At 38.0% G+C, this 12,425-nt stretch overlaps 1 protein-coding gene across 1 annotated transcript in view; it reads right to left on the reverse strand.

The window, feature by feature from the left end:
* Positions 1-12,425, reverse strand: part of syt7b (synaptotagmin VIIb) — a 141,126-nt gene that overhangs the window by 12,848 nt on the left and 115,853 nt on the right. The window lies entirely within an intron of this gene.

Raw genomic sequence — 12,425 nt, forward strand, 5'->3', positions numbered from 1 at the left:
GGCTAAAGTTTGGCTGGGAAACATTGCCTTGTTAGACCGTGCTGGTAGAGGCTGTAACAACACCACCATGACAGCCATTCAAAATGAGCAAATATTTTTATTATATTAATTAAAAATATTCTAAAATAAAATGTATTGCAAGCAGGATACACTTCCTTTCTAAAGTTAGGGGTCAATAAGATTTTTAAAAATGTTTTTGAAATAAGTCTCTTATGCTCATCAAGGCTATTTGATGAAAAATACAGTAAAAACTGTAATATTGTGAAATATTATCACAATTTAAAATAACTTTTCTCTATTTTAGTATATTTTAAAATGTAATTTATTTCTGTGATGGAAAGCATCATCACTTCAGTCACATGATCCTTCAGAAATCATTCTAATATTCTGATTTGCTGCTCGAGAAACATTTATTATCATCAATATTGAAAACCCTTGTGCTGCTTAATATTTGCATGGAAATGGAGACACAATTTTTTTTTTTTTTTTTTATTCTTTGATGAATAGAAAGTTCAACAAACAATGTAAAATACTTTACTGCCACTTTTAATCAATTTAACAATTTATATTCTTTACTGAATAAATGTATTAATTTTCTTTTTTTAAAAAATGACCCTAAACTTTTGTATGTATCACAAATATGACCCTTTGTATGTATCATTAAATTACATTATCGTATTTTTTGGATGAATTCTTAAACATCTTGCTCAAGGACTATTAAGCTGTTTAACGGTGGATTAAATGAAAGACATATTGAACATAATTCAGTAAATACAAAAAGCATTTCTAAAAAGATTAATCAAATAAAAAAAATAAAAATAAATGCTTAGAGAACTGTGCCATTAGCTTAGCAAAAAGCTAACAGCAATCTCTCTGCATTTACAGTGCTATGCATAAGTTTAGACACCCATGCTAAAGTTGACTAAAAAGAGGAATAAAAAATCATCTTTTGGAAATTGAACTTAATGCCTTAATTAAAAAAATTAGGAAAAATCCAACCTTTAAGGACACCAATTTTCTTTGTGAATGAATAATGTATCATAAATAAATAAATGTTCTTCCTTAAAATACAGGGTGCATAAGTCTGGACACCCCTATGTTAAATTCCCATAGAGGCAGGCAGATTTTTATTTTTAAAGGCCAGTTACTTCATGGATCCAGGATACTATGCATCCTGATAAAGTTCCCTTGGCCTTTGGAATTAAAATAGCCCCACATCATCACATAGCCTTCACCATACCTAGAGATTGGCATGGAGTACTTTCCATAAGATCATCTCTCAATGCAAATCAAACCAGCTATTAGGCTAACTGAAATAAAATCATAAATAACCAGCTATTTTAATTCCAAAGGCCAAGGGAACTTTATCAGGATGAATAGTATCCTGGATACATGAAGTAACTGGCCTTTAAAAATAAAAATCTGCCTGCCTCTATGGGAATTTAACATAGGGGTGTACACACTTATGCACCATGTATTTTAAGGAAGAACATTTATTTATTTATGATACATTATTCATTCACAAAGAAAATTGGTGTCCTTAAAGGTTGGATTTTTCCTAATTCTTTAAATTAAGGCATTAAGTTCAATTTCCAAAAGATGATTTTTTATTCCTCTTTTTAGTCAACTTTAGCATGGGTGTCTAAACTTATGCATAGCACTGTATAGTGTCCCAAATCACTCACTGATGAGGTTTCATTTCAGTTATGGATGCTGCCTATATAGGTAGTAGACAGCAAGGCAGCTCACTAGGTTTTGGAACAGAGCCTGAGTGATGCCACATTGATGTACAATCAGACATTTGCCCTCACTGGGAAGCCAAAAAAATGTAATAAAATTTGTAATTGTAATAAATCCAATTGTAATACAAGACCATTACAGTTCTGTGGAGATTTGGAATCAATAATAAAGGCAAGACAAAGAACAAGAAAATGAAGTGAAAGTGAAAAATGAAGTGAAAGTGAAGCCAACAATATTTTAACTGAGATTAAGTGTATGAGGAAAAGATACAACAAAGAAGGTGCTGTGAGGCAAGTATCTATAAAGCATTACATTCAGTATTTACTCAGTTTAGAACAGCGAGGAGATAAAAGGATGGGAAAACAGTGAGATAAAACGGTGTTTTTCCTGTTAAAGAATTTTCAGATCAAAAGAAAGCCAAAGCACAAACAAGATTATAATCATAGCAAAAGAGTCTAACATATGAATTTTGAAGAGAAAACAGCAGTGGATGGATGGACTCTGAAAATCATCCTGATGGGACTCCCATCCGGACTCTTTAAGGATGGGAATTGTAATGAATTTAATGATTCTATTACATATTCCAATTTCACTTAGGGCCTAATCGTTTCTTAATGGTTTTCAATGAACTTACCGGGTCCATGATGACTTAATTAATGATCTTTTTGGTGCTTTTGAGGAAGCAATTGGCCCTAACTATACTAAACAAAACCTAGAGTGAATTGCTCTGACAAACATAGGCTTTGTTCCAAAACCTAGTGAGTGCTTATGTATTTGTCACGGATTGGCTGAAGATGAAGACGATTGTCACGTGTTGCCTTAGTTATGATTTCGTTTTCTGTCAGTATGTTTGGTCACCTGTTTTCCTGTGTTAATTTGTTCTCTCCTGACCTTTTCCCGCCACTAATCTGTTGTCATGGACACTCATTCACGATCATCATGGTGTATTTAAGTTCCTAATTTCCTTTCTTTCATTATTGAGTATGTTTTGTGCTATCTATCTATCTATACAAACAAAACTCAGTTCTGAATGTGTAACTGTAACTAGATTCTGTCATAACAAACCAGTCCAAAATTACACTGAATTACAGTCACAAACCTTAAAAACCACAATACACTAATGGTTGTAGTTAGATTTTTTTAGCTGGATGTGATCATAAAATAAATGACCTTTGATTCAGTACGATCATGCTTCAATAATTATAAAAAATTAGACTCGAGCAAACAATTCATTCCCAAATGAATGCGAGAAATGTTTTTCATGTTCCTTTAAAATGATAAGTGTACACATTCAAGAACCATTTCTTTTTTAAACTGAAATCGGCTCTTAAAAAGAACCGGTTCTTGATTTTCAACCCTACTGACACACTATATAGAAAAAACGGTGACCAAATGTGTGCTAACAGTAATGGCGCCCCTCCGGTTATTATAAGTCACAGTGGGACTGAAAGAGTCCAGCACTAATAGACCTATGATGAGTTTGTAGTTATATGGCTGCCAGAGGGGGGAGACGGATAGCCGCCTTTGACTTTTTGTCCCCGGGGAAAGAAAGGGAGAAGAAACAAGTGCTGTTGGCACGGCAACGGCTGGAGAGATGGCAAGAGCACTTGGTGTGTGGAATGCTGGGAGATATGGCTCATCGCTGGCTTGAGAGTGACAGGCAGACTCATGGAGGGGAAGACAGACACACCGTCTGAAGAGTGATGATCCACTCATCCATAAACACATACACAGAAGACAGCGACAGTCATCATTTCTTCAACACCCTGTCTGAATTCGTCTCCGTAAGAGAAATCCTGCAAGAGTAATTTCCTCTCCCTGTAACGATGACTGGTACGGCACGGTCAGTGTCCGAGGGGTTAAAAGTGACCATAAAAGCTGCTTGGGAAACCATCTCCTTATGTTCAGAGTGACATGACAGAAAATCGTTAAAAAGTCTCAGATCAATCAGTCCTACATGTAGTTAACTTTATCTGGATCCTTAAAAGTCCAAATTAAAGAGAAAAATTCACACAGAAAAAAAAAGAGTTTTCTCATTTACTATTCCTGACGTTTTTCCAAACTTATATTTTCCTCCAAACAATGGAAGTTAATGAGATCTAATGTTGTTTTGGTGTTTTGGAGAAAAACACTTTGAATGATGATTTAAATGCTGACAGACTTTTCATTTTTGACTGAGCTGTCCCTTTAAGAGTTTGCAACCTGAATTAATCAGGATAATATTAATATAACTTGATTTCATCACAAATTATTTATGAAAAATGTTTTTCACAAAAACATTTTTCTCGTTCGAGAAGCAGTTTCACTCAGATATACATCACAATAGAAAAACAAATATACAATCATATATTTGTTAGATGGGGCCCTGGCCTAAAACATTGCCTCAATAGCTATTTTTTCGAAAAACATACAAATATAAATTATATTACCAAGAGTGTGCATTAAACGGGATACTGTAGAATACAGAAACCCTTGTTATTAGTGACGCCGGTGGCCGTTAAGTGAACTGCAGCCAGCAACATATTGCTCATGCTCACACTCAATGTACAAGAGACTGAACGTGATTCAAGGCCCCAATATACTCATCGCAAAATTCTTTTTCGTTCTTCGCTTAGAAGTAAAAAGTTGGAAATACAGCGAACATCCCGTCACCGTCCACACGGCTGAGAGCGACGTTATGTGCTGCGCGCTTTACTCTCAATAACAAAATAAACACACAACACAAAAATGCTCACACAGCAGTGAGAAAGCGGCAGATAAGAAAGCATTTGATCATTGCGATGTGACCTGGCAGCAGAATACTGGTTTTTTTGTCGTTTTCGCGGATCCGTGAGAATGGGGATTGTTTCGACAATGACTACGTTTACATGCAGCCAATAACCCGTTCAAAACCGGGATATTAGCAATAACCCGGTCGCGCACGGCCATGTAAACACCGGCAAAAACCCGGATATGCTCATATCCCGGTTTTTAAAAACCCGGATATTATCCCTGGGGTACCCCTTTTCTAACCCGAATATTTGGTCATGTAAACGCGTATCGGCATATCCCCATCAAAAGGAACATTGATTTGTGTTCTGCGCATGTTCTATTCGCAAGGAATCTTGGTCTTTTGAGTAGAGACGGCGCATACAAAAACCCGCGTGCAGTATACCGGAAGTAAACAAGAAGAAGAGGTTAACATGGCGAGACGCAGCACAGCACCACACTTTTGGAGCGAGGAGGAAAGCGCAAACAAAGGCGATCGCTATCTGCCCCGAACTATTCATTATCCGCGTGCTGCTGCTGTTGTTGTTGACTTTGGATAGGCTACAGGAAGAAGAATCTTACGTCTTAAGGTTGTCCGTACGTCCAGACGCTAAACGTGCGTCGCCGTTTACATCGGGATATTGCCAATTGATTACAAATTCCATGTATACAGGAGTAACTCTCTCTGCTCACGCATGTAAACGGGTTATTCCGAATGTTTCAGAAACCCAAATAGTGACCTTAACCCGACCATAACCCGAATATTGGCTGCATGTAAACGTAGTCAATGATGTCGTCTGTACGCGGAAAACTCAAAGGAAAAACGTCTTTGTTTTAAACATATCGTTGTCGTGTAAATGTACCCTAGATCTGGCTATGTGAGTGTTACATGTCTGTTTGTTTTTGGACTTCCTTCTGTGTTCATTTTGTTCAGTTTCCCGCCACTCCTTGTTTCCATGACCACAGTCTTCATTAGTTCATTTGGTTCAGCTGTGTGTCTTTCATTAGCTTGTTAATCAGTCTAATTGTTTCCTCCCTATCACCTGTGTATTTAAGTCTGAGTCTTGTGCTGTCTAGTTGTCTGTCGTCGATGTTGACCTGGTTGTTCTGTCCTGTGTTTCCTAATCTGCTGAGCATTTCTGTAAATTTAAAGTTTATGATTACTAAAGACTGCTGCATAGAGATCCTGTTTCCTTGTTGCTGCAATGTCACATCCTTTGGATTTCCCTGGCGAAACCGGGAGTCCTTCACATAAAAATCAGTCTACAGGCTTTTGAAGACAACCTACAGGAAGTTGGGGAAGGTCTCATTTTTGTACGTTTCTTTACAAGCTTTCTTGCGATACAAAAAGCGATTAATACATGAAAATTCTTACATATAGCCCACTGACAATGTTCCTTTCAGACTTTCCAAGACACATATTTAGCTGCACATCCCAAGTCCCTATAAGTTTCCTCCCACTATATCAATTATGCAATATCCAAGATTTCCTGTGGATTTTTACATAACCATGAACGAGTATCTGTAGGGCAACTTGGAAGAGATGCAGCCTTTATTACTTAAGGTTTTCATATCTAAACTCCTTCCATTGGTGGAAGATCAGGAGGTCATCAGCTTTCACTGTATTAATGTCTCCCGCAGGGTTGGATGGAGATTGTGTAAGCATCCGATTTTAATTAGCACACTCTGCTTAGGTTGTTATAACCTTCGAGAGAGTGTTTCAGGGGTTCTATTGTGATACTAAGGTCAACATTAGACTAAAAGCAACACAAAACGATTGCATTTGCATTCACATTCATTTTCTTGGCGGGTGGTTTCTTACCAAAGTGACCTACAGGAATGTGAATATATTGTACCATGACAATTACATCAGGTACAAAATACAGTCTGGGTCTAGATTGACGTAAGCCTCTCTGGGTGACAGGAGATGGCCAGCTGGGTGATTATTTATAACCTGTGTTGTGCACAAAAACACACAGAACAAGCCCGACATTATGACAGTGCCATTTTCTAAATGCTTAACACTGAAAGAATGATAGAGAGACAAAATAGTCTGAAACCCTTAAAGATAGAAAACATGCAATTAGAAATATTTACAATAATTCAACAAATGGTCGGTGAAGGAGGCACTAAACCTTCAAGAAAATATTGATCATCAACCTCAGGTACTCATTTTACAAATGTATATAAGCCCTATAAAAAACAACAACTGGAAAACATTTTCCACTAAAGAATGATATAGATTTGAAAAAAAAATGAAGCAGAGTAAATGGTTTTGCTGAACTAGCCCTTTCATCTCAATTCCAGGCTTTAATTGAGGCCTGAATCACAAAAATAAAACACATGCACACGTGACACGCCTAGCATCATTTCCATCGAAATCTGAGCACTAAATCTCTCTACAAAACAACAACAAAACAACATCAGCGCATGGCTGCTATTAACTCACTTTGAGCTTTTAGTGTCTGACAGATACAGGAGCTTTGAGATAACATTGTTCTGATGTTAGATCAAGCTCTTCTCAGCTTCTGGCGGCATTTGCAAAAAACTTCTAGACAAAAAGTCTCTTCATCTACATGTATCGGGATACATTTGAAAACAGCATTTTCGTTTAAAAACGCTCTCCGTCCACACTAGCGTTTTCACAATACCGGTATAAACATGATATCTATTGGTACAATATGCATCACATGACTAACCATACGTCATCGTTTTTAAATACCTCCATTTTGACAGTTGGAGGTACCCATTACCTACAACGCGAAAGTGTGGACTGAAGGCCAAATCGGAGAGAAAAGGATGCGTTTTCAAAGTCTAGAAAGCTACAGGCAGGGGACTTTTTATCAGGGTTGGAGCTAAACTCTGCAGGACTCAGAGTTAAAGTAGAAATCAGCAGAAACCCGGTAGTAATTTCGAATGACCGTGCTTCCCTCCCTCATGTCCCCCTGAGACGAGAGATTTCTGTATTGTGTGTCTGGAAAAAAACCTCAGATGACGCAAAAATCGTCATTTTGCGTCATCAGAGGCTTTTTTGGCCAGGGGCGAGAGACTACAGCCAGTAGTAGGAGCTCGTTCCGCATGTTTTCAACCCGCCCATAGGGGGATCTCATGATAAAACGGCGTCTTTTCAGTTTCGAGTCAACTAGTAGCCTAGTTTTATCATTTCATCCAATAATGCCCTCTGTAACCGGTAGGCATGGCTTGGGAGTGGCCTCGTAGGGCAGCGAAGCAAGTGCATTCTGGGAGTTGAGCCAAAAATACATTTTCTGGGCTTTCTCAGTCTAGAAGGCACCATCTTCTAAAATAATTTCACATTTCTACAACATAAATGACCCAATTTAAATACACATTCATCTTTCCAGTGGATCCTTTAACATGTTAACACATGCAATTAATTAAAAATCCTTCATGTGTTAAAATAATTTAGCGTAAATAATGCAAATAAATTAATGAAGCACGCAAAATTACGTCATTAACATAATTTACATCACGCAGATAGATGATCTTGAGAGTCGGGATTTTATCAAACTGAGCAAGCACCTGTAACCCTAGGAGGAAGGTTTTTTTTGTGTGCCTTTATTGGATAGGACAGTAGAGATTTTGACAGGAAAGCATGGGGTAGAGAGAGAGGGGAACAGGATCGGCAAAGGACTTTGCGCTGGGAATCGAACTCGGGTTGCCGGAAGCTTAGTTGCGCTATATGTCGGCACGCTAACAACGAGGCTATCTTAGTCGACTTCTATTCTAACCCTTTAACCCGATTTCGCTTCTTTGCAATCCGAACATTATAAGCCGGTAAACTTAAAAGTTTTCAGTCCAAAGATCCAGTAAGCAAATGCATTCAAACAATCATTCCAAAACAGCGCAAATGTACAAGAAGAACAGCAGAATCTCACTATCACAGCAAAAAAGAAAGAAACAAACCCTAAATTCTGCCATTGGCTGGTATGATAAAGTTAATTTCAGAGCCTGTCAGCACCTTTTAAAGACTGCTCCAAAAACATACCGAAACCAGGCCGTGAAAGTCCCAGGGACATTTGGCCACTCATCAAATGTTGCTTTCCTGACATTTACTTTGAAGTAATGCTTCCAAGTACCCACCAATCATTAATTCAAGGGAGTAAATCAGTCTGCAATTATCATCATCATTACTGGCAATTCGGCCACACAGCAGAAAGGCGATATCATCTCTGAAACAAATGTCAGAGAGAGTGGGTGAGACAAACAGAGGAACAAACCAGAGCATCATTAGAGTAGCCAACGCTCTTCAGAGCAGCAAATCGTGCTGATAATTGTGTGGATGGTGAAGAAGTGTTGAGGATGTGTGTGGGAGGAAGCGCTTTGTTTTTTTGGTGTATTAAAAAAAAAGAATATTCTAGCTTTTAAACACATGGGCGTTTGCAATAGAATAGGGGATTCATTCTCATCCTTGGACCAAAATATCAAAGCGATATTTTTAACAAAAGGCTAGAAACATCCCCATTGGCTTTTGTGGTTAAAAATCACTGAGATGTTTCATTGGACACTAGACTTTGTCCTTTTGGTCGGTCTTCTGTTGCTCCTTTTTATTGCTCAGATGTTGCTCTTTCAGCAGGTCTTTCTTTACTACAGATAAATCTAGAAAGATTCTTTTGTTTTTGCTTTCTTCTACAACAACCCTTTCTCCTCTCAGTCCGCAGTGGGATCGCCTGGACATGCTCAGTGGCCCGATCTGGCCCAGCTGTCTAATTGAATCCATGTAACAGGGTCTCTGTTCACCTTACCTACACCACAGTAAGGGTGAAAAGGTGCCTCCAGGACTAGAGCATGATTTTGGATGTAGTCCTGGACAGCCCTGGAATCGCAACTGTAAATGTAAAACATACAGCAATGGAGACTCATTAAGCACATGACTACTTAATATGCATGTGTCATGCATTACTTAACCAAAACCAGTTGACAAACTGGGTTTCGTTACTAATTTGGGGGTTTCTTTGGTTCGGGACACAACAAACGGCCCAGAGTTTGAGATGGGACGGCCACGAGACGATCTCATCATTTGAAATGAATAACTGATTTTGTGTTCATCAAGTTCCAAAGAAAAAAGAAAAATAAAGACATATAATAAATATAAAAATAACTTTTATAGGTAAAGTACCTAAAAGAAATAGCTTATTATTAGTAAAGTACCTAATTCACAGCACTATTTTAAAAAAGGGTTATGTAATACACTACTGATGTTTAAAAAAATGTTTTAAGTCTGTTATTTTCACCAAAGCTGCATTTATGTGATCAAAATACAGTAAAAAAAAGAAAAAAAGAAGTGCTATAGTAAAAAATGTAAATTATTCCAGCATCATTACTCCAGACTTCAGTGTCACATGATCCTTCAGAAATTATTTTAATATGCTGATTTGTTGCTCAAGAAATATTTCTTATGATCATTAATGTTGGAAACAGTTGTGCTGCTTAATATTTTCTGGAAACCATCATATATTTTTTTTCAAGATTTTTGATGAATACAAAGTAAAAAAAACAACAACAACCACCAGCATTTATTTGAAATACAAATCTTTTATAAAGGTCTTTACTGTGTTGTTGTGATCAATTTAATGCATCCTTGCTGAATAAAAGTATTAATATTATTAATTAAAATGAATTTCTTTAAAAAAAAAGTCTACTGGAAAACGGCCAGAATCTATCACAGAAGTATATGACAGTCAATGAATGTAGTTTATGATTAATACATATTACACAGAGTATATAAAACTGGCCGTGTGTTTTTGTGGCCGTCAGGCAGGTTATTTGTAACTGTCATAGTAGAAGTAAACTAATGAGGTGTTTACTGTATCAGTGTACACTGTGTACATATGTGTGTTTGTTTCCTCAGAGATGTTTGAGTGTCCTGCTCTGAACTGAAGATACAGATGAAACGTTCCTCAGCTCGTGGGCCTGACACTCATGTGGCCTGACAGCTCACCGCCACTCAGCATGCCAACAGACACCACTTCAGTATACAGCACAGACAAAAACCTTATATCAGTGTACACCTCATTTTATATCACTCTACTTTTCACAATATATTGTTATTCATGCTGGAATTTTAACAAATTCTTGAATAAACTGCTTCAGTTATGTCATAAATGTATATTTACTGAGTAATCCACTGTTTTGTAGAGTGCACAAGAAGTGCTTTTTCCCATTTTTTAACTGTCACCGTTAGCAGATTTTACTAATAGACCTACCAATCTCAGTGTAAAAATAAAATAATGAAGCTGTCATCTTTCTAAAGTTATTTTTACCCCCCTGTAATTTGGCTCCAAATCTCAGGTGAAAATTGTCATTTTGACCTCCTCTACAAATTAGTGGATTAATCAGTCATTAAACATTCATGACATTCTTTCTTCTTGCATGATGTTTGTCTTTCTACAGAAAAAACATTAACAAAATAAAAAATTTGAAACGGGGAAGTTTCTGAAATTTGGTTGATTTGACATGAAAAGCGCCAGATAACTTTCTGGTTGAATGAGTCACATTTGAAACTGTAAAATAGCTGACACACATCAACATAAATCTATATTAATGCGCCACGTAGCAACGTGCTGTGAGATGGGAGAAAATAATATAAATTTAGAAGAAGAAGAAGAAGAAGGAGAAGACCAGGATGGATGACTGAAGGGAAGGCTGGGGCAATGGGGTGGGAGGAAATGAAAGCAGTGAACATATGAGGCAGGGATGGAGAGAGAGATGAGCATGACAATGTGGAGGCGTGTTGATACACATGTGCATGATGCATGAGCTAAACTGTCAACATGTGGACAGACTGGAGGAGAGACGCCAGAGCCGTCGCTGCATGATGGATGATGTTCGCATGAAAATCCAACCGCCTGTGGAGAACTGAAAGCCGGACACATATGAGTGAGCTGTTGGATCCACTGGTGCTAAACCACATTATTGCTTGATGATGGGATGATATGTGGAGAGTTTGACTCCCGTTTCTTTCATTAGGCGAAAAGCGTAACACTAAACACATAAAAGAAACCATGTTCTGAATTTGGTGTAAACCAAGGATAGTCATTGAAACCTTGATGCATCGAACACCGTGTAAGGCTGTGTTCAGAATAGCATTCCATCATACTGCTTGTAGTATTTCTAGGGCTGCAACTGCTAATCGGAAAAAACGATACTGAAAATAACCGTAAAAAATTTCAATGAATCGCGTATGCGCTAGCAACCACCTACAACACCCTAGCATTCACATAGCAACCACACCCCAGCCATCACCCAGAACACAACTACAACCCAGAACGCAACCTCTCAGAAAACTCTAGCAACCACATAGCAATCACCTATGACACCCTACTACCCAGAACACTCTAGCAACCACCTAGAACACTCTAGTATCCACACAGCAACCACACCCTAGCAACTACTCAGAACACCCTAGCAACCACAGAGCAACTACCTACAACACCCTAGCAACCACCCACAACACCTTAGCATCCACATAGCAACCACACCCCAGCCACATCCCAGAACACCCTAGCAACCACATAGAACACCCTAGCATCCACATAGCAACCACACCCCAGCAATCACCTATAACACCCTAGCAACTACTCAGAACACTCTCCACCTAGAACACCCTAGTATCCACATAGCAACTACACTCTAGCAAATACCCAGAACACCCTAGCAACCACATAGCAACCACACCCTAGCAAATACCCAGAACACCCTAGCATCAAATTCAATTCAATTCAATTCAGTTCAATTCACATTTATTTGTATGGCGCTTTTCACAATACATTGTTTTAAAGCAGCTTCACAGAAAATGCATGTCTACATTACAATTTAGAGTGATCTATTATCAGAGATGACTGTGTCCAAGTTTTTTATTTAATATTTTATGTATAATTTCATAACATCCACATAGCAACCACACCCTAGCAACTACC

The sequence above is a fragment of the Rutilus rutilus genome, assembly GCF_951802725.1.
Source record: "Rutilus rutilus genome assembly, chromosome: 3".
Lineage (NCBI taxonomy): Eukaryota > Metazoa > Chordata > Actinopteri > Cypriniformes > Leuciscidae > Rutilus > Rutilus rutilus.